General features: G+C 38.8%; 2 long non-coding RNA genes across 2 annotated transcripts in view; one reads left to right on the top strand and one right to left on the bottom strand.

Annotated features, from left to right (window-relative positions):
- Window positions 1-9,584, bottom strand: part of LOC109183842 — a 23,126-nt gene extending 13,542 nt beyond the window's left edge. The window contains exons 1-2 of the long non-coding RNA XR_002054640.1: window positions 9,514-9,584; window positions 2,382-2,384 (exon numbers count right to left, since the gene is read on the bottom strand). This is a non-coding gene — a long non-coding RNA (uncharacterized LOC109183842). The remainder of the gene's footprint in view (window positions 1-2,381; window positions 2,385-9,513) is intronic.
- On the top strand, window positions 9,530-21,694 carry LOC109183843. Its single transcript, XR_002054641.1, has 3 exons — window positions 9,530-9,611; window positions 18,430-18,436; window positions 21,685-21,694. It is a non-coding gene; the product is annotated as an uncharacterized LOC109183843 (long non-coding RNA).

Below are 21,694 nucleotides of genomic sequence, written 5' to 3'. Positions count from 1 at the left end.
TATATGTATTCCGGTTTCAAAATGATTTTCCTATATCTACCTATATTGTACTTAATGTGTGGGAGTGGGTTACCAGTATTATTCGCTGACGGTTGTTACACCGCATGTTTTTCAGGTACTGATGAGTAGCTTCGGAGCGCGCTAGTTGGATCCGTGAACTTAGTTTAGATAGTTCTAGTTTTGATTAGATGGCATGCGTGCCTTAATTTGTATTTGGATATTAATTGTGGTTTATGCCTTGTTTAGTTAGTTTAGCCTGTGCATCTAAGTTCTCTAGCTTAGATGTGGCATAGCACCCCGACTATTATGCTTAGTTTATGCTCTGTTTGGAAATTAATGATAGATTCGCCTTTATTCCTTAAGCTTTAAAAGTTTTAAAAATTAGGGGTGTTACACACCCCATCCCCCCTTCGGCAACCCAAACAACGCAACGCAACCGACTGCTGCTACACCACCCGCAATAATCCAACACCGGAACACCACCCACAACTCCTACCCGGTAGTCCCACACCACTGCCACACCAACCGCCGGCCAACGCAGTCACTGCAAGCCCCAAAAAACCGACAATACTTACACCCATTGAACACCGGATATTAACCCCAACCCCCCCCCCCCCCCCCACCACCACCACCACCACCACACTAAACACACACCAACTCCTATGACCTCACCGGATCCAAAATCTATATATACTAATGATCTGATCTTATCTTATTCTAATGATATTCACTTCTTTCTCAGTTTGTAGTTGTCTTAGCAGTTCTGGCAACATTTTCTCAGTTTCGTTCTTCTTTCTCAGAAACATCGTCCAGGTGTACCTTGTGTAGTCGTCTACTACAACTAGTGAATACTTTCGTCCACTTAGGCTAGCTGGATCAATTGGTCCAAACAGATCCATGTGAAGAAGACTTAGTGGTCGAAAGTTTGTATCAATAGACTTGGATTTGAACGATGCTTTGATTTGTTTTCCTTTCTGGCATGCATCACACACTTTATCCTTGATATATGGTATTTTTGGTAAGCCTTCTACAAGATCTTTCTTCGCTAATTTGTTGATAGTTTTGAGGTTTAGGTGATTCATCTTGTTGTATCATTCCCATCTTAAATCTGCATTACTTTTAGCAACAAGACAAACATTAGCTTTAGAGAGTTCCCAATTGACGACATACATGTTTTTCTTTCGTCTTGCTGTGAGAACTGTGTCACCATCTCCAGTGCTGATTACTTCATTCATTTTTGGAGAACTCGACTTTGTACCCCTTGTCACAAAATGGACTGGTGCTTAGTAGGTTGAATTTCAGTCCTTGAACATGTGAGACATCCCGAATGATCATTCCATTTTTAATGATGTCTCCAGTTCCTCATGTTTTTCCACTGGAATCTCCTCCAAATATAACTTTTGGTCCATAAATTTCTTTATAGTTGCTCAAATTTGATTTGTCTCCGGTCATATGTCTTGAGCATCCACTGTCGACATACCATATGACTTGTTTTTCCTGAAATCAAAAATTATGCAATTTTACGTACCCCTTCGATTTCGGGTCCTTGAGGGTTAGTAGACAGTTTTGGGATCCACACGAACCTAGAGTTGGTATTACTCATCCTCGGTCCTTTGTATCCATTAAATAGACGATAAGCATAATAAATTTTAGCAAAATTTTTGGCTTTGTATCGACTTTGAAAATAGGCATCTGGTGGATTGCGATACTGCTTAGAATAGTTGGTTTGTTTATACATGTGAATCTTTTCAAATTTTGCTTTTGATAAGGGTTCGGGATAAACAAGCCAATCTTCTTCAGATGGTCCACCCCATCCGTTGCCCGTCATTAGTCTTCTAAGTAACCTCTTGGGCTTAGCATGTCTGTTTCATTCATCTTTCTGATTCCTTTGTGAAGGATTCTTTCGTTGATGCATAAAACGATTTTGCCTCTGAGTGACATTCGGATTTACCCTCATTTGGTCAATCCTTGTAGGCTGACCCTTTTGATAGTATAGACTAGGTCTATTATCTTTCGGTCCATTCCTTTTGACATTTGCAATGTGTCTAGGATTGCCTTTCAAGAATCTTCCATTTGAAGGTTCCACAACTCGTTGTACAGCCTTTTCTTTCGGTTGGCTTGTTGGTTGTGGTTTATTGCCATTGTTAATCTGAGTCATAGGCTCAAACATTTGGGTAGGGCCTTGAACAAATGCAGACTTAAAACTTTCATGTGAGTAATTGTCTGTAGGTTTGTTCAACAAGATATGTGATGAGGAGCTGGGGTCGTAACCAATTCCGGTTCTTTCCCCTGGCGGTTTTGATCCACTCACTAATCGATCCATTAGATTGGATGAATTGTTAAATGAATCAAGAACCTCACGCAGATGTTGCTCCCGTAACTCTCTTTATGTACACTGCTCCTTTAGAAGAAGAACCTGCTTCTCAAGCTGATCATTGGTGATGGCTAGCTTAATGTTACTGATTCTAACGCGCCTTAGCTCATCGTAGTTGATCAATAGTCGAGAGTTCTCTTCTCTTAGTTTGGAGTATGTGTTTTTGGTTATCTTGAATCCAGCATCATCTCAAAGATAGTTTCATTTGGATTTCCTTCACTTTCAGAGCTGGTTTCTATTTGAGTAGAAGAGGAGGTTTGAAAATTTACCTCATCTTCATTAGCTATTAGGCATAGATCATCTACATCTTCCTCTTGGCTAAGCAGACATAAGAGCTTTCCTTCTCCTTTCATGTCGAGGTTGTCTTGTGTGACACCACGTAAATCCAAACACTAATCGAGGATTAATTGAAGAATTAGTCCAAGTTTCCTTGCTAATCTATTTCTAAAAATCCTGAAATTTAATAGTCGAGGGACTAGATTTTGACTAGTGACTTAAGTCAAAGGGTTGTACCTTGTGCTTCTTGATTTGTGCCCTTGTTCCCTTGTCTTTCCAACATTAGTAAGGGTAGGAATGTCTTTCTACCTAAGAATTTTGATTCAAGCTAACCTAGCAAGACACTCTCATTTCATTCACCCTTCAATCTAAAACTCAAAAACTCTAGCCTCTCTCTAAAATGATTTAGCTTCTTCTCCAAGCTAGAAATTGAGCATCCAAGTCTTGCAAGATTTTCTTTCAAGATTCCTACTTTCTTCATCTTGAGCATAGGAAAGGGTAAGATCCTTAGCTTTTTGGTGTTTTTAACCTTCTTTTAGTTGTCTTTTTCTAAAGTTAGGATCTTTGTTGTGTTTTGGTTTATGTAAGAAGTTGGTGTGGAAGAAGAGCTCTAGGAAATGCTTTTACGGGTGAAAAGAGGAAGTTGTTAGACTACAAAGATAACCCATGCTTTACAAAACCTATTTTCTTACTTATATGATGATTCTTGGCTTCTACTTGTGATTCTTGTGTTGATTTGTGAGATTTGATGCAGTATCTTGTGGTGATGCATGTTTAGAGCTTGTTCTTAGGGTTCTTGAATGCCATTGCTTGGCTATTTCTTGGGTTCAAGTCATATTGTTGTTATGTGTGAGATTTTGGGTGTTTTGGACTTGGACTTGGCATTGTTGTTGAAAATCCCCGAAGGGATTATTGTGTACAGGAGGGTGTACCCGCAAAGGCCTACCCGCCGCCCTACCCGCGGGGTACGTGGCTGCCTCGGGTATGTACCCACGGGCGGAACCGCGAGTGGAGGTACACCCGTGGCCCACCGGCGGGGAACGTTGTGGACTTGGCCGGGGATTTGTTCCCTGTGATTCTTTCTCCTCAGTATTGATGTTTTGACCTCCCGTTGTTGATTTATTGGGCTATTTGTGAGTCTTCTTGATGTTTCGTATGTCTAGAACGGTGTGTTAGGAATCCATGATAGGATTTGGTGTCTTGAATCATGCTAAGGGTCCAACTTTGTGATTCGTTGGGCTAACGTGAGTCTTGAACGTTCTTTGGAACTACTTTTGTTTTACCCGTTTAATAAGCATGCTAGTTTGATGTTGAAATGCTAGTATGTGTGGTTTGTTCCTTCTCATTGGGATTGGCAACTTGTGTTGACAATCATTTGGTGTTGGATTGTAATCCTTTGTTGTTGAGTATGGTCTCATGTCTTTATTGTGATCTCTTGATTGATTCCTATGATGTGAACGTATGCAAATCGTTGTACCCTTTGTTGATACTTGATTTAGGTTATTGTTGAACCTTAGTCTTCTTGGTAATGATGATGACCTTGTGTGACTATGATTGAGATTGACGGTTTGTTAATTGAGCTTTGCTCACGAGTTGGCGGTTGTGTGTATGAAATTAATGGTACCCTCGTGTACTGAGAGTTCGGTGGTAATGTGGGTGGTTGTTGGAGGGGGGACGACTGTCCCCGGAGGCAAAATGTTGGACTCAGAAGTACAGGGTGGCACTAGGAGGTAATGGTTGGAACCGAAATAAGGTCGGGGGTAGCCATAAGGTTGGAACTATGTAACTTGTGACATGTAGTTGTCACCGTGTGAATGTGAATTCCTTTCTTATGAGCATGTCTTGATGTATCCTACTTTGTGATCAGTAGAATGCATCTTGAGTTGTGTTATCTTTCATGTTTGTGGTCTTGTGTTGTTGTGAGGATGGTGATCCTCGTTTCTTTTGAGAGTGATTGATGAGTCTTTGGTGTTGACTTCTCTCTTGGGTTTTAAAACGATATATATTGTATTCCTGTTCCAAATGGTTTTGTTTATATCTATCTATATATGATATTTAACGCGTATTGATGCGTTACCAGCAATATTCGCTGACTAGGTGTTATCCCCATGTTTTTACAGGTTTTGAGTAGATGCCGAGCGCGCTAGATGTGGACTTAGATAGAATAGATCCCTTGCTAGACGATTATCCTTGTTGGCCTGTGCGCCTTAGTATTGTTATGTTTTGTTAGATTGTTGTTGACTAGCCTGTGCACCCATGGTTTATGGGTGTGGCATAACGTTTACCGATTTTATATAGCTTTCGCTTGCTTTGTGTCTTGATGATTAGATGTTTACCTTTGAATTTAAGCTTTAAAAATTGTGGTAAAAATCGAGGGTGTTACAACTTGACTCTTGTTTACCACCTCTTTTGCTGGATTCAGCAACATCTTTCGGTGAGCTCATGCTAGGTTCCTGGTCCTGGTATTTGCGAACTATAGGATGAGAACAATTTGCTTTGAAATGTCTTGACTTTTTACAGTTGTAGCATAGCGCTTGTGCATTCACCATTTCTTGTTTCGAAGACTGAGGTGATCTTTCGGATTGCCTTCGGTTGGAAGAATTTGGAAACTTTTGATGATCTTGAAAGTTGTTTTTCCTCATGAACCTTTTTCATCTTTCGCACAAACATGGAAAACTGTTCGTCAGATAAGAAATCAGTAGAGTTAGAGTTTGACCTGCTTGAGGTAGAGGGTTGTTGACTTGCAGCAAGAGCGATGTTTCTCGTTTCTGATTCCTCAGACTCTTTGGGCTCATGCTCGAATCATAGGCCCGGTAGGGTCGAAAGGAGAGTCTAGAGGGGGCGGGGGGTGTATAGACTCTACTCGATTTTTCAAAGCAACTCCTTTCGGAGTGATGCACAACGAAATAACTTGTTTGTTTTAGTTTGAACTTTGCACAGTTTCATTATGGAGAATTATCGTTGGGTCAGTATGAAATGCAATGCACGAAAGATAATCAACCGAAAGTAAAGAGGGATGGAGAGAGAGATTTTTATAGGTTCGGCTGTTAACGTAGCATACTCCACTCTTATTTCACAACTTGTGAAAGGGTTTGCACTATCACACCTAGTACAAACTACTCCAAGCTAGCTTCCTTGATCACTAAGCTGGACAACTACTTGGTAGGTTTTTCAACTCCTCGAGTTTACTCCGCCTCTATCAACTTCTTCTTCAGAGTTGAGTGTTGGAAAGATAATGTTGTGTTTCTCCAACAGGTTGAAGTCTTGTCTTGTTGACTGGATAAATCTTCACGTGAGAAAAGATGCAAGACTTCTTCAAGTTTGTGAAGTGTAGATGTAGGATGAACCTCTTTGAAAATTTCACAAGTGTACCACGCTGATTATGAAAAGCTTATTAATGAGCTTGTTTAAAGAGCTTTTCTAAGGATAAAATTTGTTGAACAATCAGCACATTCTTCAATGGTGAAGAGAGGTATTTATAGGTGAGTAGAAATTCATCCGTTGGAGGGAGATGAAATTTCGAACCTATAACCAGCGGATAAAGACCAGTGGGCATGAAGCATTTAATTTGGTTGTACTATGTAGCCATTGATGATAAAAAGCACCATGGCTTTTTGTCCTTTTCACTAACAAGATGGTACCAATCATTTAATGCTCCTTGGTTTATGTGAGTATCATTCCTAGGACACCTTTTGTCTAGGATGATTGCCCAGATGTGAGACATAGACAACATTCTTATTACTTCACTTAATGAAAGTTGTCTTTACAAATCTGACTTAGACTTGTTGTCTCGGAAAGGTTACTATGAAAGATAGACCTTATCTTTCGTCCTTCCTTGTCATTTGATGATTGTTCTAGAGTTAAACCCTTCCATCTTTCGGTCTGAATTGATCTCTCGTTCTTCTCTTTGTCTTCATGTCTTCAAGTAGACCTATCATGCTAGTCTCAACTAAGGTTCGTGCAAATTATACATTGAGTTACAATGACTTTTGTTTGCAACGAAAGTTCTAAAACAAAATGTAAATAGGGGTATACAATCCTAGCAAGTTTGGTATCATCAAAATCTAATTCTATTCCTAACATTGTATAATGTACATTCAGTGCAAAAATAATGTACATTTAGTATATTAAAAATATACTTTTTGTTATAGTCCACATAACAATGTGTGGACCATGGTCCATACAATAATTTGCCATCACGATTCATGATTTTCATCCAATTTCAAATAATATCCAATTATCTAAATTTCTTCAAAATTATATAATCCACATATAATTTTGATGTGCCAAATCAAGTCAAAATCCGCTAATTAAGTAGCCCAATTAATACAAATGGATCAATTAAATATTCCACTATCTTGCGCCGAACAATCCAACATTCAATTACTCTTAATTAAGTAATTAGGCCAATTAAATATTTATTGAACCATTTAATTAACTCAATTTAATAAATATTAATCTAATTAATCTAATTAAAGTAATTAATTTAATAATTAAATAAATATCCATCATTTCCCAATAACATTATTTAAATTTTCAATGCTTACAATGTGATAAGTATGCACGATATGACGTGACTCCAATTTGCTCTGCTAAATCTAACGTCTTTCGTTCTTGACGTGCGGGATTTAATAGTTGATTACATTTAGCATACAAACAAAGGTAAATTGACTTCATTCAGTGAACGGCCAGCCGTGGGGTACCCGCAACGCAGCCGCCATTGTGGCAGCCAAAAGCACACGATTATTTTACATTTTTACTCATTAATGCTTAATCCCTATTCTTTAATATTCATTAACTAAAATTCATTTTGTGAAACATATTATTTATCTCCTCTCTGATTATAGAGGTGGAGTTTGAAAAGAATAATTAAGGATTAAATCTCACTAGCAGCAATTTGGGAGTAATCTCTCAAAGTGATGGGACTTCTGGTCTAACTAACTGGTTAACTGATTCAGTTAAATTATCATGATTTACATTCTCCCAAATACTCTGCTAGGGTTGGGAATTCAACCTTTTGAGAAGAACATATTATTTATCTATTTTACAAAAATCCTTTCACATCATATATTAATATAATGCTAATAAACTAATGACTTGTTGGTTAAATTGATTAATAATATTTTAGTAGAGCTATCAAAATTAATTTACAATAAGAGCATATCCAAAATAGCGTCAAAACATCATTTTCTATAAGATGAGAAGAATAACCGAAAAGGAGGAGGTGTCACCGATCGGCGACGACAACGGTTTTTTTTTTCTTGGTAAGATTTGTGTCTATGGATCGTTTGATCTACTGATACTAGATGAGAACAATAGTTCTGAGAATGATGTTATTATTGATCAATTTATGATAATATAAAGTACATGATGATGAGATGTATTTATAAGAATACAAAGAATTAAATAAAAATGATAAAGGATCATTTTCCTAATAATATATGGAAAGGGAAAATGAATTCTAGTGTGTAAAATACTGAGTTCTTCTAATATATAGCAATTCTACTATTCCGCCATCTTCTCTTTCTCGAACCCAGCGGCAATTACCTAAATGTGAGAGTAGGGTTAAATTTATTATTTTGTCCTTAATTGTTTATTTATTCAATTCCAAACGCATCCTTTATTTATTTTTATGTATTTTTTCACTTTATTAAATACTTAAATTTAAAATTTATATTATTAAATATAAATTATTCTATTTTCACTACTGGAAATTATGAAATTTCCGACCACCTGAAAGTGATCTTAAATCAAGTTGAAAGCCTTGTCCTGACCACTTTTGGTATCCAGAAAAATCTTTGTTGCTATTTCCGATCACTTTTTGGTATCAACTTGATTTAAGATCATTTTCAGGTGGTCGGAAATTCCATAATTTCCAGTAGTGTTTAAAGATCTCATTGAGAGGATTGAAACAAGACTCATATTAAATATATATTAATTTTCAAATACTTAAATTGGTTTTTTAAAGATTAATGTTAAATTGAACTAACATATTATTATTTATAACATAAATTATATTTTATATTAAACTAATTAAATTAGAAACAATAAAGTTTTAAATTTGAGAAATCAAATTAATTTGGATAATTCCTTATAGACTATCTATTTATTTTGCACTAGATTATTACTGACTTTAACAAATTGTGTTACTATTTGTTTAAAGTATAAAGCATTTTAGTATGCAATTATTAAGGTCCTGTTTGGTAAATGGTTGTTAGCTGTTTGGGTAAGAGGGTATAACTAGTTGATAACATTAATTGATTGTAGAAAGTGTTTGAAAATTAGCTGTTTGGTATAATTCTTTTATCAAAAAATTAATTAAAAAAAGTTGTTTTGAGCAGGTTTTTTAATTTTAGGATTTTGAACACTACAAGAAAATTGTTCATTAGTGAGAGGTAAAACTGTCACTAAAAACTCAAAAACCATCATAAAAGACTTTTAATGACGAGAAATTTACCGTCACGGCCTATAATTATTTCTTTCGAGGTTAAAAACAAATAGTGACGAGATATGACACTATTAATAAGCATAGAGTGATAGTATATTTACCATCACTAAAACATTCTTTTTGTGACAGAATCCCGTCACTAATAAACTACTCACTAGCATAATTTTCTCTCTTTATATTCTTGTAATGATGAAAAATCCCGTCATTATATTAGATTTTTCCTGTCGCTAAAAATTATAATTTTGTGTCAAATACGGAGTATTATTTTTCTAATTTTGTACATATTGTTACTTCTCATTAAATATTAATTTTTATAATTCCCACTAATCGATATTATGTTATGTTGTAATTATAGATATTGTGTTTCTCATAATGCAATCAAAGTAAACTCGATCAATATATTAAAAAACTTCACACCAAAATGAAATGTTTCATACAACTTTGTAAAGACTAAAGGTAAAGAAACTAATTATAACAAATAGTCATAGTAATGTATCTATTGGCTAATTACAAGTTTCAAATATAACAAATTCACTAATAAATCTTAACTATAATATAGCCATGGTTTGGTGAGCAATTATTTTTACAATTATTATTTTGGTGAGCAATTATTGTTACAATTATTATCTCTATCCTTATTATTATTGTATTCTTTAATTTTTTGGATCTTCTATATTATTATTTAGAAAATGGTGATGATGATTAATACTCATTTATATTTATAAATAATTGTTTGGTCTTTAAAGGTCAATTGTATGTTGTTACATCTAGAGTTAGAAATCTCAAAGGTCTAAAAATTTTGATCCGTGGTGACTCTGAAAATTGTAATTCAATTACTATTGTAGTTTACTAAGTTCTTAAAAATTTGTAATATTATTAAATACTATGCACTAAATTTTTAATATAGTTTAAGATTTGTAGTAATCACCCACCTTAAATATCAATTCTTATTTTAATTGTAAATATATTTATGTTCATAATTTTATCATAACAATTCACACATAATTATTAAATAACAAAATTTTTATATATGAATAAACCTCATATAGGGTATTTTTATAACATATTTCCCATGCATCGTACGGGACAAATACTAGTTTACAATAAAAGAACAACAAAGAGATTTAGGGCTATAATGGGCTTAATGAAATTATGATTTAGGGATAAATGGAATTAGAAATTTAGGGGTTAGGGTTTAAGATTTGAGTAATAGAATGAACCCTAGCTCAAAAGAGACAGCGATGGCGACGAGCGACGGCGAAGATCCATGCATGCACTGCTGCTGTAAGCTGTCAGAGTTGGTGGAGGAACAGCGGGAAGAGGCGACTGTCGCGGCGAATTTGGTCCAGCGGGAAGTGTACGAGCGCAGATTTGCAACGGCGACTTTTTGTCTTAACAACATATGAAGATTATGAAGTTACTAGAGAAATACTGTAAAAAAAAAAAAAAAAAAAAAAAAAAAAAACTAAGAAATTCCCTTATGGTTAGTTAGTGATGATACTTGAGAAAAACCCCCCAAGTAATTTATGGTGAAGAGAAGGGAAATAGAGAGTGAAAAGAAAGAGAGATGGGGAGATACTGAGATGCACAAGAGGTGGAAAGAGAAGAAAGGAAGATGTTTGGCTGTAAAATTTTATGTATAAGAGGGCGCCCAACAATAAAATTTTGGGGGAATTAAGTTTGAACGAAATGATTTTCAAACATCAATAGCGAGGGTAACAACATATTTTGTACCAATAGCGAGAATATACTTTTAAAATAAATATAAACTTAAAATTTCGTCACTATATCATAAACCTTTAGGTAGAGTAATTTTTAACCCTCACAAAAACTATACAAATAATACATTTAGTGAGGTGTTTTTCTATCCGTCACTAATTTTTTGTCACTAAAAATGATTTTTCTTGTAGTGAAAGTAACATAAAGCTGATTAACTAATCACTTATATTGATTTTTATTTTAACCAAATTCAAACAATTAATAGTGATCAAATAAACTAAAATTGACTAATAAACTTACTATTTTACTAAACTCTGGGGCTAAGTATTAAATAATTTTTTGACTAAGCTTAAACTTTTGAGATTTTGGCAGGCTAGTCGAGGGTCTAAGTGAGGAGCGAGGTAGCCAATTATGCTCTGGACCCGTGTCCACATTGAATTGTGGACACGGGTCCAAAACGACGTCGTTTTTAAAAAAAAAACGCGTCATTTAGTTAAAAAAAAAAAAAAAATAAATCGCGCGTGTTTTGCCGTTAACGGCGTTTTTTTTTTTTTTTTTTTTGATTATGAATGTACAGTTATGCCGTTATGAATGTACAGTTATGCCGTTATGAATGTACAGTTATGCAATTATGAAATTATGAACACAGAGCTCTAACATTATGAACTTACAATTATGAACATATATAGTGATAAAATTATGACCATGGAGCTTTAAAATTGTGAATATAGAGCTTCGAAGATTATGAATGTACAGTTATAGAGTTATGAATCTACAGTTATGGAGTTATGAATCTACAGTTATGAGATTATGAATCTACAATTATGGAATTATGAATGTACAGTTATTGATCGAATTATGAACAAAGAGCTCTAACATTATGAACTTACAATTATGAAGTGATAAAATTATGAACATAGAGCTCTAAAATTGTGAACATAGAGCTTCGAAAATTATGAATGTACAATTATGGAGTTATGAATGTACAGTTATGACGTTATGAATGTACAGTTATAGAGTTATGAACGTACAGTTATGGAGTTATGAATGTATAGTTATTAACATATGGTAATAAAATTATGAACATATACTTCAATAACAAAATGATCTGAAATTAAAAAAAAAAAAAAAAAAAAAAAAAAAAAAAAAAAAAAAGGAGATAACAGTGCCTAACGGCACTGTTACCCGTGTCCAGCAAGCATGCTGGACACGGGTCCAAGGCATAACGATTGCCTTTTCTAGCCTCGCCAAAGTAGTGGACTTTGGTAGTTTGGTGTATATATATATATATATATATATATATATATATATATATATATAAAATTAGAGAAAATTTCAATTTTGGTCACACGACTATAAGAGTTTTATTAATTTCATCACCTAACTTTTAAAAGTGTCAATTTAGTACCTTGAGTATGTAATTTTTGTCAATTTTGATCACTTCGACCAAATTGTCAGTCAAATTTAACCAAAAAAATGTAATTCAACATTTAATTTAAAATCTGAGGGGCAAACTGGTCTTTTCCATCTTTTCTCCTAATTGGTGTTGACCGAAGAGAAACATCGGACAATCCAAATTCATGGTCCCGCCAGCGGCGCTTGCCCCTCAGATTTACCAACAATGCAAACAATTTTTTTTTACTTACAGAATATTGTCCATACAATACAAAGGGCAAATTCAGATCAACTATTTTCAATACAAGAGGCAAATTTGAACTGTTCTCAACAACAACAAACAATGCTGTAAATCTATGATGATTATTAACAACAAATAAATATGGCAGACATCTAACATTTTCCAAATGTTGAAGAGCACCAATGTATGGTTTTATAGACTAGTGAAAAATAAATGCCAACCCACTTAAAAAAAAAAAAATCGAATTCGAGGTAATTGTTGGAGTTCTGAGGACAGGAGGGGATAACTCCAGCAGCGACGCTTTTCTGGTTACTTGGTACTGGTGGTGGAGCTGGTATTCTCTCGAATTCAACTGCTCTTGGCACCTCGGGAGGGCTGACGCAGCGAATTAAAGCTCAGTTTACGCCTTCGAAGAAAGGATGCTGCTTGATTTCTGTGGCTCCCCTCCTGTATGCCAACCGGTGCTGTCGTTCTTTCACCAGCAAAATACTGGCTGCTCCCTCAATATTTTGCATTGTTGGTAAATTTGAGGGGCAAGCATCGCCGACGGGACCATGAATTTGGATCGTCCGATGTTTCTCTTCGGTCAACACCAATTAGGAGAAAGGATGGAAAAGACCATTTTGTCCTTCAGATTTTAGACTAAATGTTGGATAAAGGTCAAAATTTGATCGGTAATTTGACCGGAGTGACCAAAATTGACAAAAATTACATTCTCAAGGTACTAAATTGACACTTTTAAAAGTTAGGTGCTGAAATTAACAATGCCCATATAGTTGTGTGACCAAAATTGAAATTTTCTCTATATAATTATTATACTTTGGTCTTGTTTGGCAATCAACTGTTATCAATTAGTGAATTGTGTTAATGGTTAGCAGATAGCGGGTTGTTTTAGTAGGTCTAACTAATGAATTATATCATATGTTTGTAAAAAGATGTTTGATAAATTAAGTGTCTTATTTTAGCGGTTAACATATAAAAAGACACATAAACGTGTACATATATTTCATAATAATAATAAATTTAGAAAAATAAGGGGAGATGTGCCGTTAATTACCACTTTTTTCACATCGGTGAAAAAAATGATAATGGAGCCTTGAGGCTCCTATATAATGAAAGGACCCTCAAGGCTCCAATAATTTTAGCCTAGCAAGCTAAGGCAAAGGAGTTTAAGGGTTCTTATTAGTAATGCTTTTTTTTTTTTTAATAAATAAAGATAGGCGTTTTGGAAAAAAGATTTTTTTTTTTTTTTCAAAACGCCAATTCCTAATGTTACCTTGGGACTTTTTCAAAAAAAAAAAAAAATGTTCTCTTAGGCAAGGTATGGAATTTTAGTGGTTTGGAGAAAATTGTTGTTCCAAATTAAACGGTGATAATAGCATTTTTTTTAGTTTTAACAATGGTCAAAATACCATAAATGGATCTGTCATGTACCAAATTAAACATGATCTTTGTCGAAAAGTTAGTTTCAAGTTGAGATCACATTTTATTATGAATTTTTAATCATACATATCATTCATATGTCGTTATCTTTTATTATTTAAATATTATAATTAAAAATATTCAAAAAAAAATGTATTATAATTAACGTTTTGGTTGAAAAAAAAATTTCAATGATTTTAAGTTATATTAATTTAAAAAGTTGGAGTAGTTTGGAGTATTTAGATTTTGGTAATCAACTAATCATAATATATTACGTCCAAAATCTATATATTTTAAATTAGATTGGCCCCACGCAATAGAAAAGCAAGCCACCGCTACAAAACAAAGCTAAAACAAAAAAGTTAGTTTCCACTTGCTTAATTAGTACTCCCATCAGTAATTATTTATCAAGGTGGCTGCAAATATGTATCACATGTTATAAGCAGATATTTATATTTAAATTATTTGGCCTGCTCGACTCGTAAAAAAAATTTCAAAAATAACAAAATAATAAAAATTTGGTACATTTTATGAGTATAAAAATTGAATTTGTAATTTTACATTTAAAACCAAATATATGTTTTTTAGGTTACAAAATATTTTGCAAGTATTCAATACTTTTTTTGAAAGTTACTAGGCTCTATTACTTGCAAGTATTCAATACACTTAAGTAATTAATATATGTAATGTATATACGCTTAAATATAACATTTATAAATACATAACATATGTATTGTATAAACATGCATGTAAGTTATATGTAAAAATTGTTTTCCCCTAAATCGAAGTTATATGTAAAAATTGTACATACGAAGATAATGTAGTATGATATGCATAGTTTAACTTTCAAGTTTTTATCTATTATTTAAAAAAAAAATTTGTTTGGTAAATCTATATAGGGTAGTGTACAAATAGATATTAATATATCATGCAAATAATTTAAATACGTACTATTGCACTTATTTATCCAAATTGTAAAGAAATAGTATAAAAACTTAATTAACTTGTTGTTTTAATTGTATTAATTAATGTAAGGGTGTCCAAATCTATGCTCATGGAAACGCTCTCGGCACCACGCTCAGCAGAAGATCTTGATCTTCTCGAGCGAAGCACCAAGAAATCGAAACGTGAGGCAGCTCCGCAAAACGATCTGCCGGTGCTCATAAGCCCCGATGCCAGTTTGGCGGAGGAGGTGGAGATGGTTCAAGAAACGCCTTTAGATGAAATACCAGGCGATGGTGAGCAGGCCCCAATCGCGGAACATGTCACGAGGGAGACACAGCCAGTGCCGGTGGGATCGGATCCCCATCAAATACAATCGGAGCACCGGCGTATGTACGCAGAAAGTCTTGCTGGATGGATCGAGCCAGGCCAGTTTCCGCATGCGAGCAGCCCGGAGCAGGAACGCGTTCATGAGGATCTGGTTGCGGAGGAAAACGATGACCCCCTCTGTCCAACGATCTGGCTGACCAAGGAGGAGGTGGAGATGATCAGGGGGCCATGGAGGAAATCTTTGATTATCAAGGTGATGGGACGAAGGGTTGGCTATGCGTACATGCTGAGGCGTCTCACGGCGATGTGGAAGCCGAAAGGTGGTATGGATCTGATTGCCCTGGAGAATGATTACTATTTGGTGAGATTCGGCTCGTTTGGGGACCTGGAATTCGCGATGTATGAAGGCCCGTGGATGGTCGTCGACCACTATCTAATCGTCAAACCATGGGAGCCGAACTTCGAGCAGATGAACGACACAACGAAGAAAGTGCTTGCCTGGGCGCGAATCCCCTGTATCCCGATGGAATATTATGACATTATTTTCCTCAGGAAGCTTGGCAATAGAATCGGACGTACCGTGCGACTCGATCGGGCAACCAGCTTGGGATCCAGAGGGCGGTTTGCAAGAATATGCGTTGAGATCGACATGCGAAAGCCGATCATCTCGAAGTTCAACTACGAAGGTAAGGTAAGGTACGTGGCTTATGAGGGTATTCATCTAGTGTGTTTTTCGTGTGGTGTGTATGGACATGCAAAGGAGACCTGCCCGAGGCTCTGCAAGGAAGGCGATGACCAGAACGATGAAATCGCGGAGGAGGCTTTGGCTCAGGCGGATGTTGTAAACCTGGCATTTGCGCGACCAACCGGCACTACTGCGAAAGAGACTTCGGATCCCACCATCCCCTTTGGCGCCTAGATGCTCGCACCACAGCGTCGAGGTCGACCGGCGGCAACAGGAACTGACAGGAACCCCAGATCACCAGCAAGCCGAGGGGAGACCACGAGAGGCTGAGGTGGTTTGGTAGCTCGGGCGTCCAGATTTGCCCCATTGCGGGAGGATGACGAGGAGAACCTGGACGCGATTCCACCTATGATATCAGACCAACGAGCAGAGGATATGAGGGAGATCACACAAGTGGCAGTAAGTGCCGACAATACCAACCCACCACCAAGGAAGAGCCCAGCGACTTTAAACAGAGGGGATAGCAACCGGCGGCCAAACGTGATTGTGCAGGAAAAGCAGATTGTGAATACACCGGCGCCACCGCAGGGGCTGAATCCGAGCGAGCACGTCTCTGCATCAGGACCGCGACGGGGAACTTGAGGAACATCCAGACGGGCGGCAGAAGAGGACGAGCATGTTGTGGTCAGAGGAGAACGAGGAGGTTTGGTGATTCAGACTGCCCGCGTGTGTGTGGTGGACGCAGGGGATCATATTCAGTCTCCGGTGTGGCAGTCTTTAAAAGAGCATCATAGCGATCCTCCGGAAATCTTAGACGATGAAGGTGATGTGGTAATGGACCTCAGCGGTGTCCAAGCGCAGTGTGGAAATGGAGGTAACGGGGGAGCTTCTTAAGCAATCCCAGTTTGCGTTTTTTTTCTTTGATTTTTGCTTTGCCTTGTGTCTTTCTTTATTCCCCTTTTTTTAGTTGGTTTATGGATTGCATCTTTTGGACTTGTCAGGGTGCGGGAGGAAAAGCGTTCCTTCGTGCCCTTAAAAACCTTCTCAACCTGTATAGACCAGGCATCCCCAGCCTCTTCGAACCGAAGGTGTCCGGCGCCCAAGCTAACGAGATTTGCAAAAAGCTTGGTTTTTTTGGACTGGATTAGGGTGGAAGCTTTCGGCTTTAGCGGCGGTATCTGGGTGTTCTAGAAGGACTCGGTAAGGATTAAGATTATCTATACTCACCCCCAGCTCATTCTTATGCAGGTGGAAGAAAACAATCAACCACCATGGCTTATAGCCCCGGTATACGGCAGCCCTACACACCACCTACGCCGGAGGTTATGGAAGGATCTTCGGCACTCGGAACGCGACATCACAGGACCCTGGCTCGCAGCCGAGGATTTCAACGCTGTTATCAGTAGGGATGAGACAAGCAACTACAGCTCTTTCTAGGCTCACCGAAGCTCGGACTTTACGAATTGTATCCAGGAGGAGGGGCTCATTGATTTGGGTTTTTCGGGACCAAATCTCACGTGGGTGAAGAATGGTTGTAATGGCATACCTAAAGGCGCCCGTCTGGACTGGGCTTTTTGCAACACGGACTGGAGGCCCCGGTTCCCAGGTGCGTGTGTCACTCACTTAGCACGTTTTGCTTCTGATCATGCACCTCTCTTGTTACAGGTTCAGGGAGAAAGGCAACACCGCACGGTGGCGCCTTTCGTTTTTCAAGCAGCCTGGTTGACCCATGCAGATGTTCGAGGGGTAGTGGAGCGTAATTGGAAGCAGGACCAAAGCATTATGGACAACACACGTAACCTTGCCTCTAAATAGTCAGAGTGGAACAAATCTACTTTTGGAAACATCTTCAAACGTAAGCAGATCCTCCTATCTCGGATTAGTGGCATCCAGAAGGTGCTGGCGAGAACCCACGACCGTGGCCTTGTGAAACTGGAGCGCAAGCTTAGGAATGAGCTAGAAACCACCTTACACCAGGAAGAGCTCCTTTGGTACCAGAAGTCCAGGGAAGAATGGATTTGTTCGGGAGACAGGAACACTTCTTTTTACCATGCAGCAGCAGCCATCCGCAAGTCTCGCACTTCCGTTCGGAGTTTGGTAGACGACGCCGGAGAGTGGATTACGGAAGAGACAGGGTTAAAGGACCACATCCGAAATTTCTACGTGCGCCTGTTCTCGGAGGACGGTACTCGGACCCCACAAGAGCAGTTCATGGCGAACTTCCCGGCTTTACGAGACCTCGACTGGAGGTGCTTCAATAGACCGGTATCCAAAAAGGAGGCTCACAATGCACTCAAGGACATGAAGCCTTTCAAAGCGCCAGGACCGGATGGCTTCCAAGCAGGCTTTTATCAGCACATGTGAGAAGTGACTGGGGAGGACATCTTTCAGCTGGTGCACAAGGCTTTCATGACAGGAGTCCTCCCGGATGGTTTGAATGACACTCTTATTGCCCTAATTCTCAAGGTACAGGCCCTGGAGAACATCAAACAGTTTAGGCCGATCAGCCTTTGTAACGTGAGCTACAAAATCATCACCAAGACTATTACCAACAGGCTTAAGCACATCTTACCCAAGATCATAGGGCCGTTTCAGAGTTCTTTTGTACCAGGCCGACAGATAACGGACAATGTCCTCATCTTCCAGGAGGTTATGCACACCATGCGCACAAAGCGGGGGGCCAAGGGGTACATGGCGATCAAGCTTGATTTAGAGAAGGCGTACGACCGGTTATCGTGGAGTTTCATCCAGAACACTCTTGACTGTGCTGGTTTTACTGGACCCTTAAGGCACCTCATTATGGCATGCATTCGCACGCCAAGGCTATCTATCATTTAGAACGGCGATCGGCTGGAGCCAATCCGCCCGGAACTTGGTATCAGGCAAGGTGATGCAATGTCACCAGCAATTTTTGTGTTGTGTATGAAAAGACTGAGCTAGCTTATAGTCGCAGAAGTGGGAAGGAAACACTGGAAAGGTATCAAACTTGCTACTAATGGACCTATTTTAACCCACCTTTGTTTTGCAGATGACATGGTTCTTTTCACGGAGGCATCAGTAGAACAGGTTGGGATAGTAAAGAATTGCTTGGACCGTTTTTGTCAAGCTTCGGGACAGAAAATTAGCCTCAACAAATCACAAGTGTTCTTCTCTAAGAACACGGACCCAGGCCTCGCGGCGGACATTACAGGGCGGCTAGGAATTGCAAGCACCGGCGATCTAGGCAAATATTTGGGCGTACCAGTTATACACGGGCGTGTCACTTGTGCAACCCATTCGGACCTGCTTACCAGGATCTCAAATCGCCTTGATGGGTGGAAAGCGAAGACGTTATCATTAGCAGGACAGGTTGTTCTAGCAAAATCTGTGCTCAATGCTATCCCAGCTTACACCATGCAAACAACGTCGCTCCCTAAAAGCATTTGTCTAGAAATTGAGAAGAGGATGAGGAGTTTTATTTGGGGACGCAATGGAACACAAAACAAGATGAGTTTGGTTAACTAGGACTAGTCACTACGACACGAGATGCGGGAGGACTGGGCCTCAAGCGCCTAAACGAGCTGAACACTGCATATATGGCAAAACTGGGTTGGCGTCTCATCACGGAGAGCAACACCCTCTGGGCGCAAACTTTAAAGACAAAATACAAACATCCTAGGGACGGGCACGATGTCAGGCAAACGCGGCGAAGCGCATCGAACGCGTGGCGAGGTATATCCGCAGCGTGGCCGGTAATGGAGCAGGGCCTCATGAGCTCGGTTCGGGGTGGTAGGAACACACAGTTTTGGATGGATAAGTGGCTAACACCTGAGCCTTTGTACGCTCAGCTCAACGTGCCACTAGCTTTACCTGATCTCTACGCGCCTGTTAGAGATTATTGGGACGAGACGCGGGGCTGGAAATGGGAATGTTTGGAGAACATCTTGACGGCAGAAATCAAAGGAAAATTAGCAGGTTACATTCTTACGGAAGACCACTTCCCCGACAAGGTGGGATGGGGATTAGAGCTCAACGGGAATTTCTCTATCCGGTCCATGTACGAAAATCTTGTGAAGACTCCTGAAGACGTCATCGAGAAGGACTGGCGCAAGCTTTGGCGCATCCGGGTACCAGCGAAGATCTGCATGTTCCTCTAGCTGATTTGGCACGAGAAGATCCTCACCAATGCTGAGAGAACTAGGCGACATCTCACCTCTAACCCTTTTTGTTACTTATGTGCAGGACAGATCGAGGACCTATCTCATCTCTTCAGATCGTGCCCGGCGGCAAGAAGTGTATGGGAACCTGTTCTTCCTAGGAGTACAACGGCTATTTTGAATGCCATGCCCTGGAAACAATGGCTCGCGACAAACCTGAAGGGCGAGGCAAGCCAGGGCTTCGGGGATGACTGGCCGGAAAAGTTTTGTACTAGGTTGTGGTGGCTATGGCGCTGGAGGAATGAAGGAATATTCAACGGCCAAACCATTCCGGTGGAACGCAAGTTAGAATGGCTAGCTCACTACAACATGGAAGTTCAAGCTGCGTTTGCTAAGCGCATTCACCTGGAGAAGGAAACAGGGAGGAACCCGGCTGCCCAGGTGGGGTGGAAAAAACCAGACAGTGGCTGGCTTAAGCTCAACGTCAATGGTAGCTGCAAAGGTAGCGGAGTGGCCTCATCAGACATGAATACGGCGACTGGCGTGGAGGTTTCACTGTTAACATAGGGCGATGCCAAGCTTTCGAGGCGGAAGCTTGGGGGCTGTATCACAGCCTGCGCATGGCCAACGAGCATGGGGTGTCAAAACTCATAGTTGAGTGTGATTCTAAGCGTCTTCTGGATAATTTCCGCGGGCTGACGAGTGAGCAAGATTTGGATAATAATATTGTACGGCGGTGTATTCGCGAGACCGAAAGGATTAGGGAGATAAAATTCAACCACGTTCTCAGGGAGGGAAATAAGGCGGCGGATTGGCTGGCCACGGCGGCGCTCGCCCATCATATTGGCCTCCATGCGCTCCACTATGATCCTCCGCTTCTGAGTGATATTATTAGACACGACAAGCTGGGCGCCTTGTTTCCCAGATGTCCTTGATTCCCTGGGTACCCCCCTCCGATTTGATATTAAAAAAAAAATATAAGGGTGTCCCTTGAAAAAAAAAATTTAAGGGTGTATTTGGAAACCCAGAAAATGATTTTCTGAAATCATTTCCCTGATTTTTCGTGTTTGGCAAGAGGGGAGAAATGAGGTTAATGAAAAATGATCTCTAAGTCAAATAAAAAAAGGTATATTTTGGGGAAAAATGACTTTATTTATTTTTTCTTTTGTAGGAAGTCATTTTCCAACTCTTCCTCCACTAGCCTCTTCTTTCTCACGTCACTTCCTCTGTTGCTCCTCTCACAGTCTATATATATATATATATATATATATATATATATATATATATATATATATATATATATATATGTGTGTGTGTGTGTGTGTGTGTGTGTGTGTGTGTGTGTGTGTGTGTGTGTGTGTGTGTGTGTGTGTGTGTGTGTGTGTGTGGAAGGGATCAGGTGCATTTGTGGCTTCCCGTGCGGTTGTGCGGTGGATTAATGTGCGTGAGGTTTATACTTAATGTGCGTGAGATTTGTACTCAATGTGTCTGAGATTTGTACTTAATATGTGTCATGTTAATATGCGTGAGTTTTGTACTTAATGTGCCTGGGTATTGTGTTTAATGTGCGTGAGATTTGTGCTTAATGTGCGTGAGTATTTCAGAATTACGAGCTCAGAAGAAAGTAGAACAGAAACTCACGCACATTAACACCCAAGCTTCTTGTTACTTCTTCCTTCAATTTGGCATGGATTCTGGATTATCAGCTACCTTCAGTGCAGTTGAA

The sequence above is a fragment of the Ipomoea nil genome, unplaced genomic scaffold (assembly GCF_001879475.1).
Source record: "Ipomoea nil cultivar Tokyo-kokei standard unplaced genomic scaffold, Asagao_1.1 scaffold1179, whole genome shotgun sequence".
In the NCBI taxonomy this organism is placed as follows: Eukaryota; Viridiplantae; Streptophyta; class Magnoliopsida; order Solanales; family Convolvulaceae; genus Ipomoea; species Ipomoea nil.
This window is presented reverse-complemented; position numbering and strand designations above follow the sequence as displayed.